This window comes from Tamandua tetradactyla, chromosome 9 (genome assembly GCF_023851605.1).
Source record: "Tamandua tetradactyla isolate mTamTet1 chromosome 9, mTamTet1.pri, whole genome shotgun sequence".
Lineage (NCBI taxonomy): Eukaryota > Metazoa > Chordata > Mammalia > Pilosa > Myrmecophagidae > Tamandua > Tamandua tetradactyla.
Window position 1 is genome coordinate 81,444,533 of NC_135335.1, and position 19,653 is coordinate 81,464,185.

The 19,653-nt window shown below is 42.1% G+C and overlaps 1 protein-coding gene across 3 annotated transcripts in view; it reads left to right on the forward strand.

The window, feature by feature from the left end:
• PDZD2 (PDZ domain containing 2) overlaps nt 1-19,653 on the forward strand; it is a 462,289-nt gene that overhangs the window by 219,153 nt on the left and 223,483 nt on the right. Inside the window, exon 1 of one of the 3 annotated variants that reach the window (XM_077116908.1) lies at nt 8,360-9,364. The exons of the other annotated variants lie outside the window; for them this stretch is intronic. The gene's annotated coding sequence lies outside the window, so the exon portion shown is untranslated. Of the gene's footprint in view, nt 1-8,359; nt 9,365-19,653 lie in introns of those variants that run through there. 3 annotated transcript variants of the gene reach the window in all.

Consider the following 19,653-nt stretch of genomic DNA (forward strand, 5'->3'; position numbering starts at 1 on the left):
ATCAATGCTGACTACAGTTAAATTTTAAATTTTCTCTGATGTTACTATACACATATCACTCATGTATTCTGACTGTCAAAAGATAAAAATGGAAGCAGATATTGCCACCAGGTCTGGAGAATGGGAGATGGAAGGAATTGTCGTCTTTCTCTATTTTTATTTATTTATTTATTTATTTTGCTCTTCTGGTTTGTGTTAATGTAATTTATGCAATACCCAAGAATGTAGACTTTTATTCTGAGTTTTCCATTCTTGTAACTGATTTTAATAACCCTGTTGAGGCCTACAAACAATGACTGCATGTTCTTTTTGCTTCTACTATGTTTTCCAATCAGCAATCTTGACAAGAGTTCGTTAGATCAGAGCTCCAGGGTATGTGTGGTGGTTACACGGATGGGTGGTAGGTAATGAGTTCAGAGTTTAAACAAATTCTTCCATGGTCTTTAAACTCTTTTATTGTCTTGTTCTTTGGAATGGGGATTAGAATCAGATGGGGGAGCATTTGCAGGGTTATATAAAATCACTCAGGGAACTGAGTTTTGTCTAAGTTCTCAACCTCCCCAAGGATTAACTTTGACTTTCCTGTCTCTGGAACTCAGGCCCAGGGTTATTTCAGAATTCCTTTCCTTGGGCATGACTTTTTAAAGATTCTATTTATATGGTTAATTAACACCTTCCCAAACTCCTTGCATGACAAGATAACTTCTACACAGATGTTAACTTGAGAAATATCTTAGGATTCATACATTTACATATTCCATTTATGCATAGGTCTACTCAATAATGATTTATTGAACACCTACTATAAGCACAGTACTGTAGGAAATGAGGAAATGCTAGAAGATGGAAACGTACATTTTTACTAGATTTTAAATAGCTTATAGCAGGGTTTCTCAACTTTGTCACTATTGATATTTTGGGCTGGATAATTATTTGCCATGGGGACCATCCTGTGCATTGTAGGATATTCTGCAACCTCTCTGGTCTCTACCTGGTGAATAACAGTAGCAGCTCTCGATATTGCCAGGATGTCCTATTGGGGGCAAAATAGTTTCCAGTTGAGGATCACTGGCTTAAGCTAGCAGGTGTTTCCCCCAAACACTCCATGTACATTTTTCATATAATCTCCCCTCCCCAAGAAACCTAGGGATATGAGAGAAGGAAAAGTTAAATGATTTACCCAGAGTCCCATGGGTAATAAGTATGGGATTTGGGCTATATACCTAGGTCTTCTTTTATTCTACCACATCTGCAGACCACACACAGTCCCAACCCCAAAGGAACTTAAAGAAAGACGTACTGTGAACCACGCAAGCAGCAGTTGTCTTCATTGGAGAATAAGTGGTGTGAGCATTCAGAAGAGAGAATTGCCAGTGGGCTGGGGAGTCCGGGGAACACATCTCTCAGATTTTAGAATACCCTTTGCATGTTTGTGGGTAAACACTTCACTGGGATAGTGAGCTTGTTTCGAGGAGCAGCAGGAGATTAGATGTGGATAGAGAAGTGTTGGGTAGCAGTTAAGAGCAAGCACGGGTTTGTAATGGCCTGCACTTGCATTCTGATCCTTCTATTCATAAGCTGGGTGGCCATGGACTAATTAGGTATCTTTGGTCTCAGTGTCCCTACCTGCAAAATGGATTGGTAACAATAGTACTCATTCTTAAGGTTGCAGTAAGGATTTACTATTAACATGTAAAGGGCTTAGAACAGAACGTGACATCCAGTAAGTGCTCAACAGATGCTGGCCTTTTAGAACTTGATTGTTGTGTTAGACTTCAAATAGAGTTTAGAATCTTTGTGGTAAACCATGAGAGCTTTTGAATCAAGGCCTGCAAGACATTCCACAGGTACCACTGCCCGTGTTCATGGCAAAGAATGCAAATTGGTGCCTTTGGGTCAGAAAGCAGTCTCTGGTTCCATTAACTGGTTAGGATGCCATATCAAGTGGTCCAACCCCTCAATGGGGACTTCAGGTTTGAAACATTGAAGATATTTTTCCAATGGAGATTCAAAGGGAGAAAGAGGCCACATGAGCATCTGTTAAGCATTCATTCACTCATCCATTCATTCAATGATCATTTACTAAAATACCTTTTGTATTCCTAGCATCATGTTTCCATTAACCACATCTGGAATACAATAAGGCACCCCTTCGCCCATGTGTCGGAGGAAAGTTTATTGGATAGAATTGTCATTGTTAAGTTCCAGAACAATTCAAAATTATTTATTCTGTGGCTTGTGTCAGAATCCTGAGGTTTCTTCTCATGCTTCGCTTGGTGCCACTGCTGGGTTTTTTTAATTTATGGAGATCTGATGGCCCCGGACGTGGTTGCAGATCTTCTCCTGGGAATTTCTGCTTTCTTCCTCTCTCCAGCTTTTTATAGCTACATACGGTTTAGATCTGTTAGCAAACATTTGTATAATTATGTCCTTCCCTGTTTATAGACACAGGATAAGTTATCCTATTGAGAACACATCTGTCCTTTGGAGTAATCTGGATCAAGACCTTTTATTTTTTTGTTTGTATGTGGTTCTTTGGCCTTTCTAAAAATCATTTTGATGTCTGTTTCTCTCACGAATCATCCTACTATTGATATACAACAGCACTCAATAAACCTCATTAAAAATCTGGTTTTGATCTAAAAGTAGTTAACATTGGGAAAATATGTGACCCATCCATATGCCTTTTTCATGAATGCTAAATTAATAGAAACAGTGGGATTTTAGGACTGCTGGGGATGTCTGATAAGCGAGCCATTGAAATGACCAACCTAGGGCCTGAGCCTTCAGCATGCCAGAAAAACTCACAGCTCAGCTCCTCTTAGGGCAGTCCCAGTCATGATGCAGTTGTATTCATTCATTAGACAGCCATCGAAGACCTACTATATGGCAAGTTGAATTACAGACAATAATTGAGTTTTCTAATTAATAAAATAGAGAAAAGTCTCTTTCTTCACATTCTTCAGCATTGTGGAAGATAGCAATGTACCTCCTGATCAGAAGGCAGTGTCAAGCCTTCTCATCCTGTTCTATGTATTCCTCCGTCGATGTACACTGATGGAAAGCTTGGTCTTTAATCTGTTCTCCAGCCTAGGACAATAAATGCTTCTTTGCAACTTTTCCTCCCTCCCAGGAGCTAAAAATACTTAATGATCCAAGGTAATAGTGTAATGGGTAGGCATATCCTTTTGAATCAGATTAAATGGGTTTGAATTGTAACTCCAGCATTTACTAGCCACGTTACTTAACCTCTCTGAAACTCAGTTTCCTCATGTTAGAATAAGGGCTAATAATTATCCTAACCTCACAGGGTTATTGCAGAGAATAAATGAAATAGGTACTCAACATAAAGTACTTAGCACAATGCCCAACATAAGCATAGTGTTCTAGTTTGCTAAATGCTGCCAGAAGCAATTTACCAGAATTGGGACAGTGTGCTAATTCAAAACTGTTGTGTACCCCAGAAAAGGGATGTTCTTTGCTCCTGTTTCAGTATTGCTGAGTGGGATCTTTTTTTATTAAGTTGTTTTCATGGAGATGCAATCCACCCACTTGTGAGTGGGACCTGTTGATTAGGTGGTTTCCATGGAGATGTATCTCTACTCACTCAAGGGAGTCTCCCTTGCTGGAGTCCTTTAAGAGGGAACCATTCTGGAAAAAGCTTTGAGCCCACACAGCCAGAAACCTTTGGAGATGCAGAAGAAAAGATGCCCCTGGGGAAGCCTTATGAAATGAAAGGCCTGGAGATAATGCTAGCAGACATCGCCATGTGCCTTCCCAGCTGATTTGAGCCAAGGTATCTTTCTCTGGATGCCTTAGTTTGGGCATTTTTATAGCCTTAGAATTGTGAGCTTGTGACTTAATGAATTCCCTTTTTAAAAACTGTTCTGTTTCTGGTATATTGCATTCTGGCAGCTTTAGCAAACCAAAACACATGGCCTTTTCTGGGGTACATAACAGCTTCCAATCAGCACATATAGTAAGATCTTGATAATTCATGACTATTTCTGTTGCCATAATCATCATAACTAATATTTGTGTGCCCACTACACAAAAAAACAATGCTTCCTATACATAGGAACAATATGTAGGAGTGAATCAAATATACTTTATCATCTTTTCAATGTCTAAAGTTGGACATGCTCTGAGAGATACCCCTCTGCGGTACTTTGGAGGCTGTATGTACCTCAAAAAAGGTCATGTTCTTTTAATCCATTTGTGCATGTAGACCTATTGTGAGTGGGACATTTTGATTAAGTTATTCAATTGAGATGTGACCCACCTCATTCAAGGTGGGTTTTATTCCAGGTACTGGGGTCCTTTATAAGAAGATAAAGCATAGACTGAAACTGAGAGATAAAATTAAGAGAAGCTCACAGAGATGAGCACCAGAAAAGCTGAGAGAGGGAACCACTAAAGCCAGAAGCTGAAAGCAGTGAAATCTGGAAAAGAAGGACCAGCAGACATCACCATGTGCATTGCCATATGACAGAAGAACCCCAGATGCCAGCAGCCTTTTTTCAGAGACAGGTATCATCCTGTTGATGTCTTAGGTTGTCCATTTTTATAGCCTAAGAACTATAACTTTTAAGTTAGTAAATCCTCATTGTAAAAGTCAACCCATTTCTGGTATACGGCATTTTGTCAACTTTGGCAAACAAAAACACCATCCCAATAAAGAAAACAAATTTCCATCGAGATGTGTGCATGTGTGTGGGGAGGGGGCAAGTTACATTCTCATAACACCTTATTTGTGAGTTAGGGAACTCAGAGACTACCACATTTGATAGAAAAACCAAGGAACACTGTTTTTTTTTACAATATGAACATTCTTTTTAAATTATTTTTTTCATCACATAGTTGTATATTCATCATCATGATCATTTTTTAGAACATTTGCGTCAATTCAGAAAAAGAAATAAAAAGAAAACTGAAAAAAAAATAAAAAGAAAACTGAAAAAAAAATTCATACATACCATACTCCTTACCCCTCCCTCTCATTGATCACTAGCATTTTGATCCACTAAATTTATTTATTTTATTTTTTATTAATTTTTAAATTTTTTTGAAATACCAAGAAACACCAAACAAACGCAAACATTCGTAATTTTTTATCATTCCGTTCTACATATATAATCAGTAATTCACAATATCATCACACAGCTGCATATTCATCATCATGATCATTTCTCGGAATATTCACATCTATTCAGAAGAAGAAATAAAAAGAAAACAGAAAAAATTCATATATACCATACCCCCACCCCTCCCCCTCACCAATCACCAGCATTTCACTCTAATTTTATTTTAACATTTGTTCCCCCTATTATTCATCTTTATTCCATATGTTTTACTCATCTGTTGATAAGGTAGATAAAAGGAGCATCAGACACAAGGTTTTCACAATCACCCAGTCACATTGTGAAAGCTATATCAGTATACAATCATCTTCAAGAAACATGGCTACTGGAACACAGCTCCACATTTTCAGGCAATTCCCTCCAGCCTCTCCACTACATCTCGACTAACAAGGTGATATCTATTTAATGTGTAAGAATAAACTCCAGGATAACCTCTTGACTCTGTTTGGAATCTCTCAGCCATTGACACATTTTGTCTCATTTCACTCTTCCCCCTTTTGGTTGAGAAGGTTTCTCAATCCCCTGATGCTGAGTCTCAACTCATTCTAGGGTTTTTCTCAATCCCTTGATGCTGACTTTCAGCTCATTCCAGGATTTCTGTCCCACTTTGCAGGAAGGTCTACACCCCTGGGAGTCATGTCCCACCTAGACAGGGGGAGGCCAGTGAGTTTGCTTGTTGTGTTGGCTGGAGAGAGAGGCCACAACTGAGCAACAAAAGAGGTTCTCTTGGGGGTGACTCTTGGGCCTAGTTTTAAGTAGACTTGACCTATCCTTTGTGGGGTTAAGTTTCATATGAACAAACCCCAAGATTGGGGGTGCAGCCTACAGCTTTGATTGTCCACACTGCTTGTGAGAATATCAAGAATTCAACTTGGGGAAGTTGAATTTTCCCACTTTCTCACCATTCCCCAAAGGGGACTTTAAAGCAGACTGTTCTAATGTCAAGTCAGCATTACAATCAGGCAAGTCTTCTTTCTGTCTAACCCAAATTTTAATGTTGTACTTTGAATTTCTTACCTCTTCTGTCTTCTGTAGAGATGAGGAACAGCTGGTCAATATCTTTTTATAATAACCCTTCAAATAGGAAAAGACTGTTATGTTTGCCTGTAGGCACTTTTTCCTTCTAGACTAAACAAATGCAAATCCTTTAACCTTCCTCATAGGTTCTATTTTCTGTCTCTTTAATCATTTTGGTTCTCCTTTGGAGCCTTTCCAGTGTCTCCTACATCTCCCTTAAAATAAGGGCCTCAGACTGCACATACCACTCTTTTGAAAAGAGTCTATCTGCTGCCAAATTCTTTATTATGATGGAGGGAGGAGGCGACCCTTCCCTTTCACATCAAACTTGTACTATTGTGAATTCACCCCCATGTTGTGTTGCCTTTTGCTTATCAGCACAACCTGTAGATTCATATAAATGCATCGTCCACTGTGATCCTCTGTGTCTTTTTCAACTTTTCTTGTCAATCTAGATATTAAGTCCCATATGTCTGTCATTTTCATCATCACTCCTCAGGATACTGATCTATAATCAGCCATCATGCTGAACTCTAAATTGTTTTTAATGAACCATTTCTTTAATGTGTTGAAGCCACTCTGGATTCTCTTAGCCTACCAGCAGTTCCCACTCAAATTAATATTATTTGTAAACTGTGGGTGCGCATGTAACAATTTCAAGTACTATTTAAACCAGACCCAGGATAAAATCATAGGCCACATTTCAAGCACCCCTTTGTTTACTGAGCCATTGATCACTTTTCCAGTTGGCTGTGAAACTCAGTGAGGGAAAAGACCCACAAGATCATATCTTTCGGGTGTGCTGATGAGAATGTCATATGCATTCAAAAGCTTTTCTGAAATGAAGATATTACACAGATGTGGTCAAATTTTTAATTCCCTGCACATGCACACCCCAAACTGCGCTTAGCCACTAAGTAGGAGGGGGAATACTCGTTTGTGTTATACTTAAAAGCATAGATTTACTTTAAACAGCACTGATTTACACAGTGTACAAGTGTGTAGCAAACTAATGATGTAAAGAAGTTAGAAATTGAAGTATTAGGAAACCATCAATGGAAAAACCAATTAGAAAGGAAGTACGGAACACTTCTCTATATTCCATAAAATTGATCAGATACAGAAATGCTGCTTAAAATATGCTAATTAACCCACTAGGACTACTGCCCTATGACAGAAGAGTGGGAAAGGCTACATTAATTGAAACCTTTATAATATTTGTCCAACACTTTCTAATAAGGAATCTGGTAGACTTGGATTTTTCTAAAAATCCCAGGAATTGCACATATTTTGAGGACTGGCTTGCAAGGCTTGTCCTTGCTGGGCGCATGTAGTGTCACTTGCCCTATACTTGAGATACCTCAGAGTTTTGTTTCCTTCCCATATTTCCAAAGGAGGAATGCCATGGCCTGATGCTCCTGCGTGCTTCAGGGTTTGCGGCCGGGGATCCTGAATGAAGCAGCAGGGAGTAATTCCAGGACTGGTAATTAGGATGATTCTGAGAGTGGGTAGACTTCCAGCAGGGCCTGGACATCCCGTGGCCCCTCCAAGGCTCTCATTACCCATTCCAGGGGCAGTAAAGGGATCAGGACTTGAAGCCGTTTTTCCTCTCCTCTGTTTTAATTAATTGCACCAGATCTATCCATTACAAAACGAATTTACTTTTAGTGGATGCCTGATGCCCAGGAAGAGAACCATAGCTTAGGGAAATAGAAGTGGGGAGTGGGGCCCTGCAGTATGATCCTGAAACGAACCCCAGGGAGTGGGGTGCGCTGTGTGCCGTCTGCAGAGGCCCAGGGATTTGGTTTGTCTGCTTGTTTATGCTGAGCTTTGTGCCAATCAACCGTGGCCATTCTCCATATCCCCGGTTCCTGAGGGAGCTCCACCTTGAATCACGCTCCAAGCCAGGTGAAAACGTGTTTTGAGCACAAGTTCTTTAATGGTTTATGGTTTGGCACAGCGGTACTCTTCCTTTTCAGCAAGTGTTAGAAGCGGACAAATGGAATAAAATAATGGAAGTCCTGAAAAGAAGAGCTCGTCAGTCACACAGTGAAATGCGGGGTGAGACCTTCCCTGTCTGCCAGGGTCCTCTCCTGCTTTAAGAAAAGCAAACACGCTTTTCCTGTCTTATTCTGTATTCCCATTAATTTAAGACAGGAAGCCCTCAGTGGGTGTGAGGTAAACAATCCAGCCTCGTGGGGCGGGTTTCCTCCTCCGTTTGCAGCAGGACAGACGCTGCACGGCCGAAGCCCACTCGGACCTCCGGGTAGAGGTGGAGGTGGGGGTGGGGGGGTGACGACCCCGCAGAAGCCGGGAGGGGCGCCGGGAAGGGCGCGGGGAGTGGAAGAAGGTATAAAGGAAATGCTTAAGTCGTGCAGTCACCGGCGATTCAGGGGTGGTGAATTCGGTTACTCCGGCAGAAAGAATCTGACTGCAGAGATTTCTGGAAAGTTTCCTGACCTCCTGCCCGGAGTGACGGCTGTGATTTTCAGCACGCCCCCTCCCCAGCCCACCCCCACCCGCCGCTGACGATCGTGCAACAGAGCGGTCATGAAATGAACTGGTGTTGGGGAGCTCCGGACCGCGGCGCGGAGGGAGAACTTTAGACCCCGAGGTTATCTGAGTAGGACGTTTTCGCCCCCAAACCGAGGTTACAGCTGGAAGCGCCCGAGCGCTCCATGTAAACAAAGGTGCCTGAATGAGAAACCCCACACTCCCTGAAACCCTCCCCGGGGCGGTTTCCTTTTCCCTGCAAGGGGAGTGACCGGGGAAGGGGTTCTGGAATGCTGTGGAGTTTTGACAAGTGAGCCAGGGGAGTGACGAGCCGAGTCAGGATTACATTACGGTCTTTTCATAACCTCCTCCACCGGGGCCTGGAGGAGGGAGGAGAGGGCCTCCCGCAGACCCGTAGCCTCCCGAGAGCAGCCCCTGCCGACCCCGGGTTCCAGGAGGACCGCTGGCAGCCGCCCGGGACCGCCAACGGGACGGCCAGGAGGGGCCGCCCCCGGGGGAGCCTGCGCGCCCCAGCTGCTCCCGCGCCCAGCTGGGTCGCCAGCAGGTGATTAGGCTAATCATCAGACCCCGGGCGTTACTACACCCAGCCGGAGCCGATTACCAGGGAAGCCAGCAGCTCCTGGCTGAGACGCCAAGGAAGTTGAGTCAAGGCACCGAAGAGGGAGCCCCGGAAGGTGACTGCAGAGCTGGAGGTAGGAATCTGTTTAATAAACAAGCAAAAACAAACAAACAAAAAACTCAAGCTTCCCCATCAGGGTTGGGGTGCAGATCCAGGCTAAATCCTTAAGTGTGGAAATTGAGCCACCGTCAAGGGAATAGCAACCGGCTAACCCTCTCTGCTTGACTCCTCTAACAATCACTTGTGTGTTTTGCTTTTTTGACTTGGCGGATTTGTTTCTTGTGTTGCTGGGGAGGAGTAAGTGACTTGGGATTGGCTTGTCAAGCATGAGACCAAAGGAGGTGCCCCATGTTTGTACAATGGACAGGGAAGGTGGAGCTCGCTGTCAGGGAGGCACAAGGACAAGCCTTGAAACTGCCGAGGTTCTTTCGGAGGCCTGAGATATGGGGTGCTGCTGAAGCCCAAGAAGGCAGGGGGTGGGGATGGGGGTTGCAGGCTCAGCCACCCAGGCATCTGCCATACTGTCCTTATCCCACGCGCCTCGCTTTGGCTGCCTGGGAACCAACGAATCTGGGATAAAGCAAAGTCATTTCTCTAAGAGCGGGCACTTTGTTTATGAGCCCACATGAGGTCGTGATTTCCTCTGGGGACAGATCTTCATCCAAAACTACTAAACAACGTGGTTGGACAACATCCCCACCACGGATTCACAGAATGGTTTGATTGTAGTAACCACAAATCAAAGATTTTAAAAGATGGAGGATGTTTGGAAAGAGAGTGACATCTTCTGTCATGTAACTACTCTCCCAAGGGCTGTTTATAAATACTAGGAGTGAAAGGAAGTCAATTTTTGTCTCATGAAATGGAGGGTGAGAAGGAGGTAATGACAACTGTCACCCTGGGAACCATTTCTGGAAGAAAAGATTCTGTGACTCTTAACAGTAAACACTTTTCATAAAAATAGGTCAGGCTGAGTTTGATATCATATGAATGGTAATATGAAGTCTGTAAACACTATAGAATAGTACTTTCAGATTTTGTATTCTTAATGCTATTTTGCAACTCTAAATTCACACTGCAGACGAATTGAAAAATAATGTGTGAGGGGCTCTTCCCACTCCCAAATGTTAATTTGCCCACCAAGCATTCACTGAGTTGAAGATTCATTGCAGTGCTCTTCTTTTGCTGAGATGTTGCAAAGTTGAGAGCTTACAGGACCCAATATTCAGGCGTCTTCAGGATCTGCAGTCAAACCCGTGGCCTCTAGGGGGCAGCCATGGCAACTCACTGGGAGGGCAGAGCGGTCTTTGGGGAAAGCCGGCCTCATTCAGGTTCTGAAGGAAAGAGTTCTCAGAGTGGGCCACAGACGAAGAAATTAACTATAATGTACATGGGAAAGTGACTGGGGAAGCCAACAAGTACTCAGGATTTCAGACCCGGTCCCTGTTCTTTAAACATTGCCCTGCGAACCATCACTTGTGTGCATGAGTGTCCTAGGAGATATGTTCAACCTCTCCCTAATCTAGGGCAAAAGGAAGACAGCAAATAGCAGCACAGTTACCCAAAGCTGCCTTTCTTTTTGCCTTCTCACTTTTATAAGTTACTCAACACCACACCTGGCACATCGTAAGGCTTTAAGCACTGTCCTTATTGTTGTCCCCTAGAAGCTATAGACAGGTCACACTTAGGAATTGTTTCCTTGAAGGGAAATAGTGACCAAATTCCATCTTGTTCCTGGAACAGCAAGTTCTGTTCTCATCTGCTCTACCACTTACTTGGACCTGCCTTCTTCATAAAATTCCTTTCCCAAGGGTCTGACAGAGCATCTTTGCCCTGCTTTCTAGAGGGTATGTTCTCCAGGAAGCTGCTCAAGACCCTTTTCCTGATCCTTGTTTGGGCTCTCACTCTGGAGCTAATTCGCAGCCTGAGCTTTCCTTCCTTCCTTATCAAAACTATACACATACATAACTGAAAAAGTCAGATATGTTTACAAGGTTTAGAACTAGAAACAGCGGTCACTCACTCTACCCCTCGCCACCTTTTATGCCCCAGAGACCACTACTTTCAATTCTGTATACAATTCTGAAGGATGAGCTCCTGTTAACACCTGGTCTATCTCACACCTGGAGCCCTCTGTCCTGCTCCCTTCTGGATTTGCTGCCTTCAGGGCTTCGGCACAGCCATCATGATGGGACCTCCTTTCACTGTCATGCTGGGGATTTACTTTGTCTTTTCCTGATCTGGCATCCCTCTTTCCTAGGCCCTATCTCATTCTCTTTCTTTGTACTCTCATTTTGGTGAAATACATCTTCTAGAAGTTTTTGAGAAAGAGTACATGGAAGGTAGGGTTTGTGGTTTTTTTTTTTTTTTTTTTTTTGAGATCTTCCAAGTTTGATAGTTTGGGGTATGAATTCTCAGTGGGAAATCCTTTTCCCTCAGCTTTGGAAAGAATTCTCGTACAGGTTTAAAAATTGGCATGACTGATGCCATCCTAGTTCCTGATGTGCTGAATATAACCCCTCTCTGAAATTTTTTAGGATATTCTCTTTGTTGTTTTGTAAGTTCTCTTCTCTTTGCTGTGGAATTTCATTACTTTAGTATGAGTCTGTTTTTTCTCCATTGTAGTAGGCTTTCAGTGGACCTTCTTGATTTGGAAAGTCATATCCTTTACTTCTTAACACTTTCCAAATTTAAAAGAAATAATTTCCCTCCCTGTCTTTCTGGTATGCCTATTAATTAGAAGGTGGAACCTCTTGGACTGAATTTTGAGTTGTCTTTTCCTTTTATGTACTTTTTATCTCCTTTTCAAAAAAATTTACTTCCTGAGAAATTTCTTTATCTTCCAATCTTTATTTTGAATTTTTATTTCTGTTGTACTCATTTCTAAGAGCTATTTAAAAATCTGAGTTTTTTCCTTTTGTCGCCTCCTGTTCTTGTTACATGGATGAAAACCTCAACTACCTGCTGATCTCAGTTAGAGCTTTATTGAAGTTTTATTCTACTCCCAGCACTGTTTTCTTTCTGTTCCTCTGATGTCTTATTTTAATTTCTCTCTTTCATGCTAAAGTCTTTCCTCAAATGTCTGATGATTCTTGAGTAATCACTGAAAAGCTAATTGGAAGATCTGCAGGCACAGATGGGGCTTAGAACTAGAAATAATTCCTCTTACGAAAAAAGACCTAAAAACAGTGTCTCAGAATCCAGAATAATGCCTGGCACACAGTAGACTTTCTGTACATGTGCTAAATGACAGTCTTACTAGGGCCCTGAAAATAGCAATTATTAAAAGCTCCCCAGCAGATTTTGAATGTGCAGCCAGCACTGAGAACTACTGTAGGATTGTCCTGCTGTAGGATTGTCCTGCTCTAGGATTGTCCTGCTGAACGTCATCTCTGGGGCACACACACCTGACACTGGAAGGTCTTTCGTCCCTGGGGAAACTGACCAGGTGAAGAGAAGTGCCCTACATTGAGGGGAACTGGTTGACTACAGCGTTCTGGGAGCCAGAAGAAGGAAGGAGACTAGAATTCTGACCATTGTCTTCCTCCCCCACCCTCAGCTACATGAGGTGTCTCACAGTCTAGAGGTGCTTAGCTGCAGCAGGGTACAGGGTGCAGACGGTCACCTGGGAGCCAAGGCTATGGGAGGTGATATGGGGATCTGGCTGCTGCACGTACCCTCAGCACCTGGTGCCCCCAATCCCAGAGGTTGGGGAGCTCCGTGGCATGAATCCCACGGCTTCCAGACTTCCCACACTGCTTCATAGGTCTCAGCTTTGTCTCATCTACTGTCAGTTACCACCGTTTCATCTGCTTTCCAGCTTTCAACATTTTGTTGCAGTCATGGTTTCTTCTGTTCTCTTTATGGTTAGCACCTGCCTCCTTTTAATCCTTTATCTCACTTCAGTCTGTCAGGTTTCCTGACATCCCTGCTTGATGCCCCAACCTTGCCCTAGAACCATCCTTGTAGTTCTTTCTGTGTTTATATCCCTCTACTTCAAATGACCACTTGTGTCCAAAATGCAAATAGGCTGTGTTGCACTTTCATCTCTCCAGGAGTAGACCTGTCACAGGCCCTGAAAACAACAATTATTGGGCATTTATACTAGATAGGTTCATCTTCTCCTTCAGATCATTAAATATGTAGTATCAAGCAGAAGGCATTTCTGAGTGTGTTTGTCGTTATAGCTTAACAACGTCCTCTCTGTAAGGATTATTGTCTAGCACTTTAATTTCTCTGAAATATATTTATATTCATTTCTTTTTTTTTTTTTTTGGCCCTCATCAGAAGCTCAATGGGTGATGTAGTGATCATGTGGACTCTGGGGCGTCCCTTTTCTGAAATAATTAGCCCCCGTGCAGTCAAGGCAATTCCATTCCACCTGCACAAGGTCAGTTTAGGAAACAGTATCTGACCCAAGTCTGGCCAACAAGGTGTGAAGGGACATTTGCTCATTACTGAGAAAAAAGATGCAAAATAGATAGCCCCTTACTTTCTTCAGTACCTTGCAGCCTAGAACTGCTTTCACCATCTTGCCTCCAGCTTCGCACAAAGCCAACCCAGAGAGAGCAGAGCCCAGAGAAGCCGGGCTTGCATCCTGACGTTCCTCTGCATTTCTCCTCATATGGGATGATTAATTTCCTCCCTGTTTAAGCCATTTTGATTCAGGGTTTCGTATCATTTGCTGCCTAATTGATATGGGTTAATATTTATTTATGTGTCACCTCATTTCCAAAAAGACTTAACTTCAGACCCTGGATTCATCTCACTGGGAGATTTAAGCTGCTTAATGTCTCATTCTAATTCCAAGTAGGATTCTTCTCCCTGCTTCCTATTTTCTACACACATGAAAGCTATTTTATTCTCTTTTCTAACTTCAAAGGAAGAAATAACTGTCGAATCATTTAGGGGAAGGAAGGGGGACCTTGCTTTGGAGATGGCTAGCTGATCCCAGCACACAAACATACTGTCACTGATGTGAAGACTGTTCCTAAATCCCACAAGCCAATTAAGAAATCTCACCATCCCAGCCTGTGAAAAGCTGAGAACTGGTTTTCAGTTGCACCTGTGGTTGTTGGGGCCGGCAGATTTCCTGCACACTCAGTATTGTTTTCTCTGTCTTCCATCCTTTGTCCTTGCACACCCAAGATCTTGGAGACCCTTAAAGATGAAATAAACTGTGGAAATATTCAGTGTCAGGAAGAATAGATGGTAGGAGAAAGTGGCCTGTTCATTCCTGTTTTTACCAGTTTGTCTTAAGGGGCAACGACACACACTCTATTTTTATGAATGGAAGGCTCTCTTGATCTGTCCATTCCTGATGTGATGTTAGCCTGAAGGGAGGCCCTTAATTGCACTTAGCATTATAACATTATTTTCCTGTTTGTATCTGCAGCTTTTACTAATACGACTTGCAAAATGGGAACATCATATTTTATTTATGGAGCCCTTACTATTTGCTGTTATAAAGTCTGCATGTGTTAGTTTATCTACTCCTCACAACAACCGTGTAAGAAAGGCATGTTTGGTATCCCTCTTTTCCAGTGGTGATCACTGAGGCACACAGTATTTAGGGAATCTGCTCAAAATGGTTTGGCTTTTCAGTGGTGGAGCAGAGCTTCCAATGTCAGCAGTCTGGTTCCAGAGCCTCCTCTCTGCTATGCAGCATGTAAGCTTTCTACTACATAATCCATCACTATATGTTTAACACCCTTACTCCATCTTTGGTACAATAGGGATTCAAATGTTTGTTGTGAATGAATAAACACGGGACTTTTCATGTTATTAGAGACTCATTAGTTTCAATGGTAGTGTATTTCCCATAATGTGAAAGTACGATGATTTGTGTTGACATTTGCCCAGGGTTGGTCATTTAAGTAGTATGGGCTAGAATATCTGAAACTGGAACTGTCCTAAGAAGTCTCTGACATGTGGTCACTAATTGGGAGGTGACCCCAGAGACATTTTTAAAGTTCTCCTTTCCCTCTTCTCCCTCATGCCTCACACCTACTGCTCCCTTTAGGAGAGGCGCTAAATCGCACCCCAGCTCCAGAGTCCTGTTCCATCAGTAGTACTCTGCATAAAAATAGATGATGCTCTGAGGCTCTAAAATTTGTAGAACTCTTTTCCAGGGGTCACTGTTCGCGGTTAAGCATTAGTTGGCAGGAAATTACTGTTTGAAATGAAGATCCCTGAAATGTCACTGCCAAGTGCCATTTTCCAGGTGGTTTTTCATAACATGTCTTTTTATACTTGAATCTAGAGATAATATAGCTCACTCTTTCATTAGCTAATGACTTTAGCTTTAGACTTTTGGCTGACCTCGGAGATTTTTGTTTTAATTGCCTACTGATAGAAAATAACTAGAAAAATGCTTTAGTGTACAAACCTTGGAGTTTGTTTTATTTAAGGAAATTTGGGTGCCTGTGGGGTTAGAGGATTAAGGAAAATTGTTAGGAAATAATATTGTCCAGTTAGTGGGTTGCCTTCTTTAGAGTTGCGCTTGTTAGATAGCAAGTACACCATGTCTTAAATGATATGAGTGTTTTTTAGAAGTTCCTTAAATTTAAAGACATTTCTATTTTTATAGATTATATTGGACATATGGCAGAAGACGTTGTTATATACATTTAGGTTAAGTCTATGGTGAAGCCCTTTGTAGAACAAATAATGTGTTTTTTTCTACATGGGCAGGCACAGGGAATCAAACCCAGAACAAAATAATGTTTTATCGAAAGTGAAAGATATATATGTTCCGAATATGTCTGTGTGTATAGCATGTAAGAGCACATGTGTGTGTCCTCCTTTACCTGCCTCTTCCCCCCAATTCATCGTCTGCTCCGCTCTGTACTAGGAGGCTGACCCCTAAGAACTTCAGCATGCAGACCCCTTTCCTTGGAGCATGCAGACTCTTTATGCCATTGGAAGCAGTGACAGGGGGATCAGAAGGCAATAGGAGAGAGAGTTGGAGTATTTTTCCCCCTCATTGTCCCCAAAACTTGGCTGAAGTTCTAACAACAGCTGACTTCTTCTAAGCTCCCCAAAGGCAACTTGCTTTCAGGTTTCAGTTTGCACATCTTCTTATGACACTGTTTCCTCCCGTCACCTTTTAGACTTAGAGGCAGTAATAGTTTCCACCCACCCCCAGGTGGTGTTGCTTCACGCTGCCAGCATCCTGCCCATACCTCTATACATAGTCTCTGCACAAGATGCTCTTCAAGTAAGCCCTTTTGAGGGTGCCTTCCGTTTCTTGCTGGGACCCTGACTGATACAGTGTATGTCCATCTCTTTGTTACATAAAATCTCGATTGTCAGGCCTGGCTCTATAAAACCAGTTTCATTTACCTTACTACTTCTGAATTTGAATTGTACAGTCATACCTCAGAGATATTGTGAGTCCAGTTCCCAGTTCCAGACAATTGTATTAAAGTAAATATCACAATAAAGTGAATCACATAATTATTTTGGTTTCCCAATGCATATAAAAGTTATGTTTACACTATACTGTAGTCTATTGTTTGTGCAATAGCATTATGTCTAAAAAGACCATGTGCATAGCTGAACTAAGAAACACTTTATTGCTTAAAAATGCCAGCCATTAGCTGAGCCTTCGGTGAGTCATTATCTTTTTTTGCTGCTGGAGGGTCTTGCATCGATGTGGATGGCTGCTGACTTATCAGGATGGTGGTTGCAGCAATTTATTAGCATAAGACAGCTGTGAAGTTTGCCACAGCCATTGACTCTGCCTTTTATGAAAGATTTCTCTGTAGCCTGCAATGTTGTTTGATAGCATATTACCCACAGTAGAACTGCTTTCCAAATTGGAATCAACCCTCTCACACCCTGCTGCTGCTTTATCAATTAAACTTACATAATATTCTAAATCCATTGTTGTCATTTGAACAATGTTCACAGCATCTTCACCAGTAGTAAGTTCCATCTCAAGAAACCACATTCTTTGCTCATCCATAAGAAGCAACTCCTCATCTGTTCAAGTTTTATCATGAGATTGCAGCAGTTCAGTCACATCTTCAGGCTTCACTCCTAATTCTCTTGCTATTTGCACCACATCTGCAGTTACTTCCTCCACTGAAGTCTTGAACCCCTCAAAATCACCCGTGAGTTTGGAATCAACCTTTCTAGTAATGTTGATATTTTGACCTACTCCTGTGAATCATGAATGGTGAATTCTTTCCAGAAGGTTTTTCAATTGAGTTTGCTCAGATCCGTCAGAGGAATCACTGTCTATGGCAGCTATAGCCTTACAGAACTTATTTCTTAAATCATAAGACCTGAAAGTTGAAATGACTCCTTGACACATGGTCTTCAGAATGGATGTTGTGTTAGCATGAAAACAACATTAATCTTTGTTGTACCTCTCCCCAAAGCTCTTGAATAACCAGGTGCATTATGAATGAGCAATAATATTTTGAAAGGGATCTTTTTTTTCTGAGCAGTAGGTCTCAATAGTGGGCTTAAAATAGTCAGTAAACCATGTTGTAAACAGATGTGCTGTCATCCAGGCTTTGTTATTCCATTTCTAGAGTACATGCAGAGTAGACTTAGCATAATTCTTAAGGGCCCTAGGATTTTTAGAATGGTAAATGTGCATTTCTGGGGACAAGAGAGTCAGACTGTCCTTTGAAGCTTTGAAGCCAGGCATTGACTTCTCCTTTCTAACTGAGAGTCCTAGATGGCATCTTCTTCCAATAGAAGGAAGTTTGGGTTACGTTGAAATCTGTCATTCAGTGTTGCCACCGTCATCAATTATCTTAGCTAAATCTTCTGGATAACTCACTGCAGCTTCTGCATCAGCACTTGTTGCTTCACCTTGCACTTTGATGTTATAAGGGTGGCTACTTTCATTAAACCTCATGAACCAAACCTCTCCTAGCTTCAAAATTTTCTTCTGCAGCTTCCTCACCTCTCAGCCTTCATAGAAATGAAGAGAGTTAGGACCTTGCTCTGGGTTAGGCTTTGGCTGGTTTCATTTTCTATATTAACAAAATAAGGCTGTTCTGCTTTCTTATCATTCGTGTGTTCACTGGAGTAGCACTTTCAATTTCCTTCGGGAGCTTCTCCTCTGCGTTCACAGCATGGCTCTTTGGTGCAAGAAACCTAGCTTTCAGTCTGTCTTGACTTTCAACATACCTTTTTCACCAAGTTTAATCATTTCTAGCTTTGATTTAAAGTGAGAGGTGTGAGACTCTTCCTTTCACTTGAACAATTAGAGGCCACTGTAAGGTTATTAATTGGCCTACTTACACTATTGTTGTGTCTTTGGGAATAGGGAGGCCAAGGAGAGGGAGAGAGAGGGGTAATGACTGGTCAGTGGAGCAGTCATCACACACACTTATTGATCAAATTCACCATTTTATATGGGCGTGGTTTGTGGCACCCCCAAATAATTATAATAGTAATATCAGAGATCACAGATGACCATAATAGATAAAATAATAACGAAATAGTTTGAAATATTGTGAGAATTACCAAAATGTGACACACACACACAAAGTGAGTACATGCTGTTGGAAAAATAGCACCGATGCAGGGTTGCCACAAACCTTCAATTGAGTAAAAAGCAAATGCAATACAGCGAAGCACCCTTAAACAAGGGTTTGCCTATATCTTGTTTGTGAATTGTCATCTTATACTTGTATTTCTTCTGTCTTTTCTATTAGATTACTAGTCCTGTGGAAGATTATTCTGCCTTCTTCCTACAATGTCTGTTGCACACACACAGATCAAGTTAACTGGCACCTCTTGAAGTAAAATAATAGCATGCCTGATAGGTGTGTGTGTGGGTATATGTGTGAGTACTATATTTGTGGCTGTTGTGTTTTAATAATCTTCATGTGAATCCTTGCCAATGTTGGCTCATTCATTTTTTGCAGTAAACAATTAGCACATGCCAAGTATATGCCCACCCTATGCCAGGCATCAGAATCAAAGGTTTTCAGGAGCAGGGCTCCTGAAGACGACTAGAGTAGGATTTTTAAGCTAGAAGTCATCTCGGAGTGTATCTAGTTCAGTTTCAGGTGAAGCTCAGGCCTGAGCAGTTCAATGGTTTGGAGCAGCATTAGTGGGCAGCACGGCTAATGCTGGCACAGGGCGTCCTCACTCTTCATTGAGGCTGCTTTTCTGTCTTCTTCGTGTCCCACTGCCAGCCATCTCCTAGGAGCTTTCTGGTGGGACTGCCCTGCTTAAGGTGTCCTTTAAAAAGCCTCTCTATTTCCCCTTTTTGTTTCTTTCTGTGCTGAGAATGCAAACCAAATAGCCAGGCTCTATACTAATCAAGGGGCCTGATAGGACTCCAGTGAGGGGAGGCTGATATTCGCCCCCTGTGTAAACAAGCTGAGAAAT